Here is a 9737-nt window from a genome sequence, read left to right as displayed (position 1 = left end):
TTTTTATTTCTAATTGGGATTTTTAATAAGTATTTTTTGAATAACTGCTTATTAGATAAATACATTTTAAGCATTTGGTGTAATATCGTAAATGGGCTTTTTTTTTCTTTAAAGGGCTTCTCCAAAACATAAGAAGCTAGAAGCCCAAATTTTTGGCTTCTTCTGAACGGGCCTTTTGGGGCCAAAAATCGCTTTTGGGCTTTTTTCACCAAACATCATTTCCAACTTTTTGGGTCTCTAATTAGCAATAAGCCCAATAGGTGCTTAATATAAGCACGCCTAAACGCATTTATTCTCCATGATCAATATAATTATCATGAACCCTACGTTTTAAACTAATCATGGAGGCCCCAACTTTATAAACATTGCCACACCTTGAAATGAAGAGACATATACAAGTCTGGGACATTTAAACACCCTAATACAGAAGCAACATTAAATAAGATTGTATTTGTTAGTATTATTGTTTCTATCAGTTGCTCAATATAAATTAGCATACAATTGTTATTTGAGAATTGAGGTCGTAGCACACCTTAAAAAAGCATGTTTGCGAGGTTATTTGGAGAAAAGTTAAATTGTCATTTCAAAAGAGTAATGGTGCTAATTATTTTAGCTGAAGTGACTCTTAGATGTGATGTGACGATTTGTATCTCTCACTAATTTGTGGGAAGATCGGATTTCCTCTTCACAAAATTGGTTCTTATACCTACCTTACATCCCTTTGCAGCCGTGTATTGGGAACATCTCTCTATGAATAAAAACATACAAGTATGGAGGTTGCAAAGGTTGTGAGATGGGTGTCAAGGACTAATTTTGTGAGGAAATCCACACTCATTTGTGGGTGTTTGGCACCAATGCTTTCCATAGGTGTTTATTTCATCAATTTGCCACATTAGAAAAAAAAAATGCAAATGCTCTTTAGGCTGCGTTTGGTTGCAGTGCAGATTTATTTGAGAGTGCAAATATAAAAAAGTGCAAATTCTTGTTTAATTCTGCTTTGGATTTTACTTTATTCTGCTTCATGTCTTAATGTACTTCATTTATACTGCAATCAAACAAAATAAACTAAAATTTGAAACAAAAATAGGTTAGAATTTACACTCAAATCATTTGCACTACCATAGTTTTGCATCAGTACAAATTTATTTGCATTGCAACCAAACACAGCTTTAGGCTCAATTTGGAAAAGTGCAAATACAAATATGTACAGTGCATAAATACATACAAAATAATACAAAGGGTAAAATATAAAAATCTCCCCTAAGTTTTTTGATAATCATATAAATCTCACATGTTTTAATTATAACAAAAACCTCCCCTATATTTTTAAAAATGTGCAAATACCTCGCTTCTGTTAGTTTGAGGGAAATAACCTAAAAATACCAGACTTATCCTTCACCAACTTTCATGTTGTGTTTCCTTTTAAACCAAATACAGTCTCAGAGTACATTTACCAAAACACCCAAGTGTGCCTTCCTCTCACTGAAAAACTCAACTGTACTAGTTTGATTGGATATGGCTAATTGCAGATTGCTGGTGAGATACTGAGATTCATTCCTTCCATCTAGCTATTTAAATTTCTTTTTGTTTTATTTACAGAACACACACAATAAGATAAGCATTCCAACCCTCTTTTTGTGCATGTCATTGAGCTCCCCCTTCCTAGAACAAAATGTTTTTAGAAGCTCCGAAGGGGATCATTGATTACAGCCTTGACGCTGGTTAATTCCTTTGAGTGTTTGACAAACACCTCCCAATTTCACAATAAGGTTCAGTTTGGAGAGAGTATAAATGCAAATATATAATACAAATACATATAAAATATAAGGTTTTGCACTCTACAAATTTACATTTATACTCCTTTCAAACTAAGCCTAAGAGAAAGACACAATGACTACTACTGCAATGCTAAGTCATACATTATTGTTTGAAAGGCGATTGGAGATGGATGCACTTTTTCATTGAAAAATATGCCTTGTGATATAGATAGAAACAAAAGGAAGCAAAGAGTATGGAGACAAAGATGGGGATTTCCTTGCACGCCATTATATTGATTGACCCATCAATCATCAATGGCTTGACGGAGATTGTGTGTGTTATTTAACGAAAACAAAAAGAAATATAGAAATGGAGAAATATAGAAATATAAAAAGGGAGAATGACGGTTCAGCCCAACGTTAGAATTCATAGATCCAATGTGCAGTTCGTGTAGATGCTAGTTCGGAATTGATGCTGATGTAGGCGCATTCAACTGGCCTCTACAGGAATGACGAGTATCGACTAGAGGGCGCCAGCATAGGCTCACCATGAGGATGCTCAGGGTTATTCGATGCAGACCAGGCAGACCCAATCGCAGGGCGCCACATGGCTCTGGCAGAACATCTCACCAGCCCCTCGTACGGCTCACATCTGGACCATCCAAGCCCAACTACCCCTGATAGATCTGATTATAAATACAAGACACCCCCCACAAGGTAAAGGATTTGAAACATTTGTGATATCTAGCGCTCTCTCCTCTAAGGACTTAGTGCTATATGAAACTTCGTCTGAACCCCTCGGTTCCAGACTCACTACTTACCTTGTGCACATACTAATTTGACTGTCAGATTCTTCAACTCGGATCCCCATCCGAGGCCTCTGACACCTTCTCCCTTGTAGATTCACTACTGCGGGAGTCGTATCTCGTCCCTCTTTGGATGTCCTTCTCAGTACTAGCCCTCAGCCTCTACAGCATTCGAAGGAGCAATCCGCCTTGACCTCTAGCCCTCGGCCTCGACTTATCTCCTTCAGACCCTGAAAGCCTTTGGCCTTCCTTCGAAGCTTGAGAGCGAATTTAATTTATTACCCTCGACCAATCAGAACATCAACAGATGCCAATTTACGGACAGGCATTAGTGCATAGAATGGAGCAATTGACGTTTTGAAATATTGTAAGTATGCGGTGGAAATCAGAATTATGCAGTGGGCTCGTCCGAACTTTTCCGTATAGAAATTATCGAATCAGAATTTCTTCCATTACACAACACACACAAAGAGAATCTATTGTATTCCAGTGGTGGCCAGAGATGTTTTGGCGACAAATGGAGGGCTTCCCCTTCAGCCTTCTAGAGTCGATGAAGTTGATAGTTGGGCAGCAGTCCCTGGCTTTAGTGGATTCTATACACATATTCATGATTGGTATGGTTTGAACTTTGAAGTGGTTCATGGACTGATGAAATCGACAGCTGGACCATTGGGAAAGGAAAATCATTTTTGCTAGATCCACGGGCTTTGGTGTGTGATGTTTCACTGGTTTAGTTGCAATTTGCAAACCGATAAAGTACGGAATTGTTTAATTCAGATTTCTGATTTTCACTGTAGAGTTATAAACATTCAACAACTCACATTTTCTGCATCAACGCCGGCTCTTCGAAATGGCACCTACTCTGACAGTACTTTGAGTCTATAAATTTTAATCCTGGGCTAATCGATCATTCTCCCATTTGCAAATATTGTCCTCCTTTCAGTCACCCCTGCTGTTTGTTAGAAGTGAAAATGAAAGAAATATATATGTATATAAGAAAAAGGAAATAAGTGAAGAATGAAAGAGACATTTTAGTAACTTTAATATCTTGGTTACCAAAAAGTTAACAAAAGGGAGATAACTGTACATTTTCTCAAAACCTCAGGGAAGTTTTCTGTTACAGTCAAAATACAGGGGAGGTTAATATGATTATCCAAAAATTCAGGAGAGGTTTTTATATTTTACCCTAATACATAATACAAGGTTTTGAACTCTACATATTTGTATTAGAACTCTGCCCAAATGGAGTTTTAAGCTCAGTTTAGAAGGAGTACAAATATAAATATGTAAAGTGCAAAATCTTGTATTTTATATTATTTTTATGTATTTGTACTCTTTTTAAGCTTAATTTGAAAGGAATACAAATACAGATACATATACATAGAGCTCAAAACTTTGAATTTTGTATTATTTTATATGTATCTGTATTGTACATATTTGTATTTATACTTTTTCCAAATTGAACAGGCAAGCCATTTTTTTAGAAGCATTGTTGTAATGATTAGGTTTAGGATTCATGAGGGAGGAGTTTCTTGAAGCATTAAATTAATGTTTGTTGAATCACTTTCGTGATCTTGATTCTTGAATAGCCAAAGTGATGTGTCACATTGAAATTTGTAAACACATTGGTGTAAACCGTAAACACCATGTTTAATTGTATTGATCAATCCAAAATGTTTCAAATATAAACAACAACAATACCAAACACAACTTTTTTGACTTAAAAACCAAACACAATTTAGGTAGCGATTAAACACTTTTATTTGGAGAAACTAATTATTCAGATTTTTTTTTGTTAAAGAAGCTACTTTGTAAAATTGTGTATGTGCAAGCAGATGGGTATGACCATGAACACTGCTAATAACCCACGAGGCACTACAACCACCAGATTGTAAAGTAATATTGTAGGCCCTTACTAATAATCATAATGAAAAGAGATTTTAACATTTCTCACAGAATATTAGTTTATTTTTTTTAATGGTATGCCTGTGTTCCCCATAAGAGCCGTAATTCTTTTTTATTCAGCATAGCACAGCAAGTCAGCAACATTTTAATAAATCTCCTCCAAAGTCAGTTTTAATGGGACTCAAATCTGCATCTCTGATAAAACAACCCAATTAATATGCTATAAAATATTTCATTCATATTATCATGCAAATATTATAATTAATAATATCTTTTTGCAACTTTTTGTTTTGTAGGTAAATTTGTAGAAACCAATTTCTTTAAGCTTTCCCATTAAAATGTTCATCTGAATTGTCTCGAAAGAAAAGGATTATATGATAGTTTAAACAGTTCTTTTTATGGTGTTATTTTAATCAATAAATAAGAAAAGGATTCTATGGAGCTCTTCATATATATATATGTCAATGATTTTTTTGCACATTAAACGATATAGATCAAAAGAGTGGATAAATGAGAGATGGGTTTTGAAATCCATTGCTATAGCTTTAGACCTACTAATGATACACAGATGTAATTTCATTGTTTCATTTGTATAGCATTATAGATACTATATGACAGATTTTAGGTATAGTGGCTGATTTTATTTGTCACTATAATCCATTTTTCTTGTAGTGCATATAATTAGACTCCTTTGAGAATATGGGAATTTGTTGGTAAATCAGATTTTATCATACCAAATGTTATTATCACACAGCCCCTTTTTGGCATGAGGACCACTTTATGACTCCGGATCCCAAGTTGTAACCCCAATTCCCATAAAATAAGAGGCTGAGTTTTTCTTACGCTGTATATTTCTCACATGCTATTATAACCCATTTATCATTTCACATGTAAAAATGTTAGTTTTAATTTATTAAAAACTACAAATATATCTTTGCATATATGTGATGTTAAACTCAATATACAAGTATCACATAAAAAATACTGCTGACTGTTAGAAAACAGCCCAGATCTCCTGCAAACAAAAACTTTGCTCACACAACATTTAACCACATGTTGGGATCGAATATATCCCATACATACATGTTAAAATCATGAGGAGATGTTCCTAATATGCGATTGTATTCTCATAGTTTGTATAAAGTTTTTAGTTCCAAAAATTCTGCTCCTCATTGGGAATGTCTTTTTTTTTGGATAAGTAGAGTGCACTCCACCTCAAAATTTTAAACTTCACTTTAGACCTACAACAATTCAAAATTTCATACACCTCCACCTAAACATCAATATCCGCCCATGTATTGGCATCAATTTCAAACTGGCACCTACCCCAACTGTACGGTGGAGCTAAGTTTTGTGAGGGTGGATTGAACAGTAAAAGCCATTTTTTTTCCTTTCCATTAATTTTTGATCGTCTTTGCTATCCCACCATTGTTGAACCACTCCTAACTATATGTAGGATGACCCACTTAAAAATTCACAGTCTAAAAAGGATAACAAATTTGCATTCAAATTTCAATACTCTATCCCCCCCCCCCGGAAAGTTATAATAAAGGAACTCATATTATATAACAATTGAGCTAGGGATAGGGATGCAAACGGACCGTGTCGGATTTGAATTAGTGTATATCTGAATCCGATTTGATCTAATCCAATCAGATCTCATAAACATGGATTTGAATTCGAAACCAATGGCAATCGGATCTTTGGATCTGATACAATCTGCTTTGATTTTTTTTAATTAATAAATTCTTAAAAAATAAAATATAACAATTTAAATAAAGAAAAACAAAAAATACAAGTATCTTTTCAATTATTTTAATCATATATATCTACATGTTTTTTATAAAAAAATAAATAATATATTTATAAATAAATAAATAACAAATATGTGTGTATGTGTTATATTTATATAAATAAATAAATAGCATATATGTTAGATTGGATCGGTTCGATCCATTTAAACCCCTGGCTAGTGTTGTCAATGGGTCAAGTTTACCTGATAGAACTGAATGATTGAATCAATTATGTAAAGTTCACCTGTCCCCAAAGTGTTCAAAACATGCCCCACATGCACATCTCAGCATGCATTGAGAACATCTCCCGTACTTGTCATTGGAAGATGTTCCCAATACATAGTTGGTATGAGCTATGGGGCATTTTTGGGGCACATTTTGTGGGAGAGATGTGACTTCAATTATGTAGGTCCTGGTCATATTGTTTGTGTCCTCATTAATAATTTTGTGGGAGAGTGTATGAGAAACGACCACACCATATCCAATAAGCTCCTATTCCTCCGCTCTGAAACACCGTTAAGTTGTGGTGTAGCAGGAGGAGCTAATTGTGATACTATCCCATTGTCCTTTAAGTAGTCCATGAATTCGTCAGAGAGATACTCGCCACCTCGATCTGATCGAAGGGCTTTAATTTCTCTCCCTAACTGTTTCTCGACCTCTTGTCTAAACTCTTTGAACTTTTCAAAGGATTCAGACTTGTGTCTCATTAGATACACGTAACCGTACCGTGAAAAATCATCTATGAAGGTGATGAAATACACATGTTGATTTCGTGTCCTAACACTCAGGGGACCACATACATCAATATGTATTAGGTCAAGTGTGTTTGTACATCTTTCAGGCTTACCGTTAAATGGTCGTTTCGTCATCTTGCCTTGTAGGCAAGGCTCACAAGTGGGAAGATCTTCTACAGTTAGTAAATCTAAAGGACCACCCTTTACCAATCTTGTGATTCGGTCAACACCGATGTGACCAAGTCGGTAATGCCACAGACACGTGGGATTAACTGTATCACGGGCTCTCTTCTTGGGGATTTCAGCCGACGTAGTTTTGGTTATGTTAGTTTCTAGAGAAGGATGTAGAACATAGAGACCGTTCTCTAGTTCCCTGTATGCGATGAATCTGTTGTTTCTTTTAATACTAATCGTATTACTAAAGAAGACAGAATAACCATCTGCACACAGTTTTGAAACAGAAATCAAATTTCTCCTTAAATTTTGTACATAAAGACAATCTTTCAGTACAATTGTTCCTTCTCTAAAAAATCACTCCACGGTTCCTATGGCCGCGGCTGCAACAGTTGCATTAGTCCCCATGTAGAGTGTGACTTCTCCTTCACTCAACCTTCTGCTTACTTTGAACCCCTGCAGTGAGTTACATGCATGAGTTGAAGCCCCGGAGTCAATACACCAGGACGCAGAAGCTACCAACAAATTGGTTTCTATAACACAAGTTTCGAAGTTACCTTTCTTGGATTCTAGGTAGGCAGGACAATTCCTTTTCCAGTGGCCGATCTTCTTGCAGAAGTGACTGGCATCCGATGCTTTGTCTTTCTTCTGCTTCTTTCCCTTAGTGGCTTTCTTCTGAGGCTTCTTTGCCTTCCTCTTTCTCTTGCCCGTCTTGCCATCTTCAACAAGCATGGCTACAGGCTCATCCTTTCTAATCAGTTCTTCAGCTCTTTGCAACATATTGCTGAGCTCTTGCAAACTGATATTTAGCTTGTTCATGTTATAGTTCATGATGAACGGATTAAAGGAAGGAGGCAAAGAATTAAGGATAGCATCTATCTGAGTTGCAAGGTCAAGAGCCTCCAGTTCATTGATGTAACCCATCATCCGAAGACAATGGTCGTGAACCTGTTGACCCTTGGACATTTGTGCGGTCATGAACTGTTTCAAGACCTTTTGTCGAGTAGAACGATTCTGCTCTTCATACATCGTCCTGAGACTGTCCAATATGTCATTGGCAAGTTCGATCTGATCGAACTGCCTCTGTATCGGGTTGTTCAAGGAGGCAATGATGTAACACCGGGCAAGGGAGTTTTTCTCCTCCCATTCTTGATAGTCTCTCTTTCGGGCCTCAGAAGCCCTATCACCCGGATGCTCCGGGGCAGGATTCTTTGCCACTTTGTCCAGCTTTTCAGAAGCTAGGACCAACATAAGGTTCCTGTACCAGTCAGCATAGTTCGGGCCCTTCAACTTGTTGTCATCAAGCAGTTTTGCAAATGATTCGTTTGCTATTTTCTGATAAAAGAGCAAACATCAGTCCACAACCTAATTTGATTCATGTTCATTTCATAGATATGGATTTTAATCTACGTTCCATTTCCATTTATTCGTCTCTGAGATTTCCCTCCTTTCTTAGTGATGGAGACTACGGGTTGTCTCTGGAAATGTGGGAAATCACATAGGGTGCATGGAGCCAACTGCTTCAGCTGCATAACCCCACCACCTTTCTGTGAAGGATCATATCCACTCATCATATGAGTTTTCCTTTTGGCCTCTGTCAGACAAGGTTCAGAGCCGTTTTCAGGTAAACCTTTCTGTCCAGTGAGTGCTTACCCATCATATTCGTAAACGCCAAGGTACCGTGAGAGAGTTCCCATTTTCTAGTGAAACCTCTCCCACATCGGTCTATGACGCCCCTATCATCTTATGAAACACTCAGACAAGCCCAACAGCAAATGGATAGCCCATTTTATGGTGCGTTTCCTCATTACTGAAGGACCCATCCTCATGCTAATGATGGAAGGCCTTTAGAGAGTTCATCATATGAATCTCCCTATCACATGCACTCATATTAGCTGGAGGGAACAATTAATTACGCCCTAGTTCTTATTTTAGGTCAAACCAAAGTAGCTCCCACTGACTTTCATAAAGTCAGATTTCGGTGGGCCTAAATCAGCTAGAGTTCCGCACATAACCTCTTGATGAGGTGTGGGGCCCACCACTGAGGGAGGTCATCCAATGACCAAAAGGGACACCATGGCAATGATGTGCATTCAGCCATGGTGTGCGCAAGAGCCACTGTCGATTGAGCATGGGCCAAGTACTTATGGCCCATGTACGTAGCACATCACACATCCATACATCACATGCAAGGATAAATTGATCCAATCAATTAATCATTTGTAAGGCCCATTTGAAGCCCATTTTAAATCCATAATATTAACTATTAATATTATCTAGGTATATGGGCCGAATGGTTCAACCCATATAGCTTTAAATGTCAAGTGGGCTTTTAGCAGTTTTAACCTTTTAAAACTGGGCCTTTACAGGTTGGGCCGAATTAACCATTTAATTAAACACCAATCCTTAGGCCCATTAGTGGGAAAATTAGGGCTGACTTTTAAAACTGGGACTTTCAACTGTTTCTTCGAGTACATGGAGATCCCGGAAGAACAAAGGGTGAAATTGGTGGCTTTTCGACTGAAGAGAGGTGCATCTGTCTAGTGGGAATGCATGAGAGAGACCCGG

The sequence above is a fragment of the Nelumbo nucifera genome, chromosome 1 (genome assembly GCF_055504915.1).
Source record: "Nelumbo nucifera cultivar China Antique chromosome 1, China Antique-T2T, whole genome shotgun sequence".
Taxonomy (NCBI): domain Eukaryota; kingdom Viridiplantae; phylum Streptophyta; class Magnoliopsida; order Proteales; family Nelumbonaceae; genus Nelumbo; species Nelumbo nucifera.
This window is presented reverse-complemented; position numbering follows the sequence as displayed.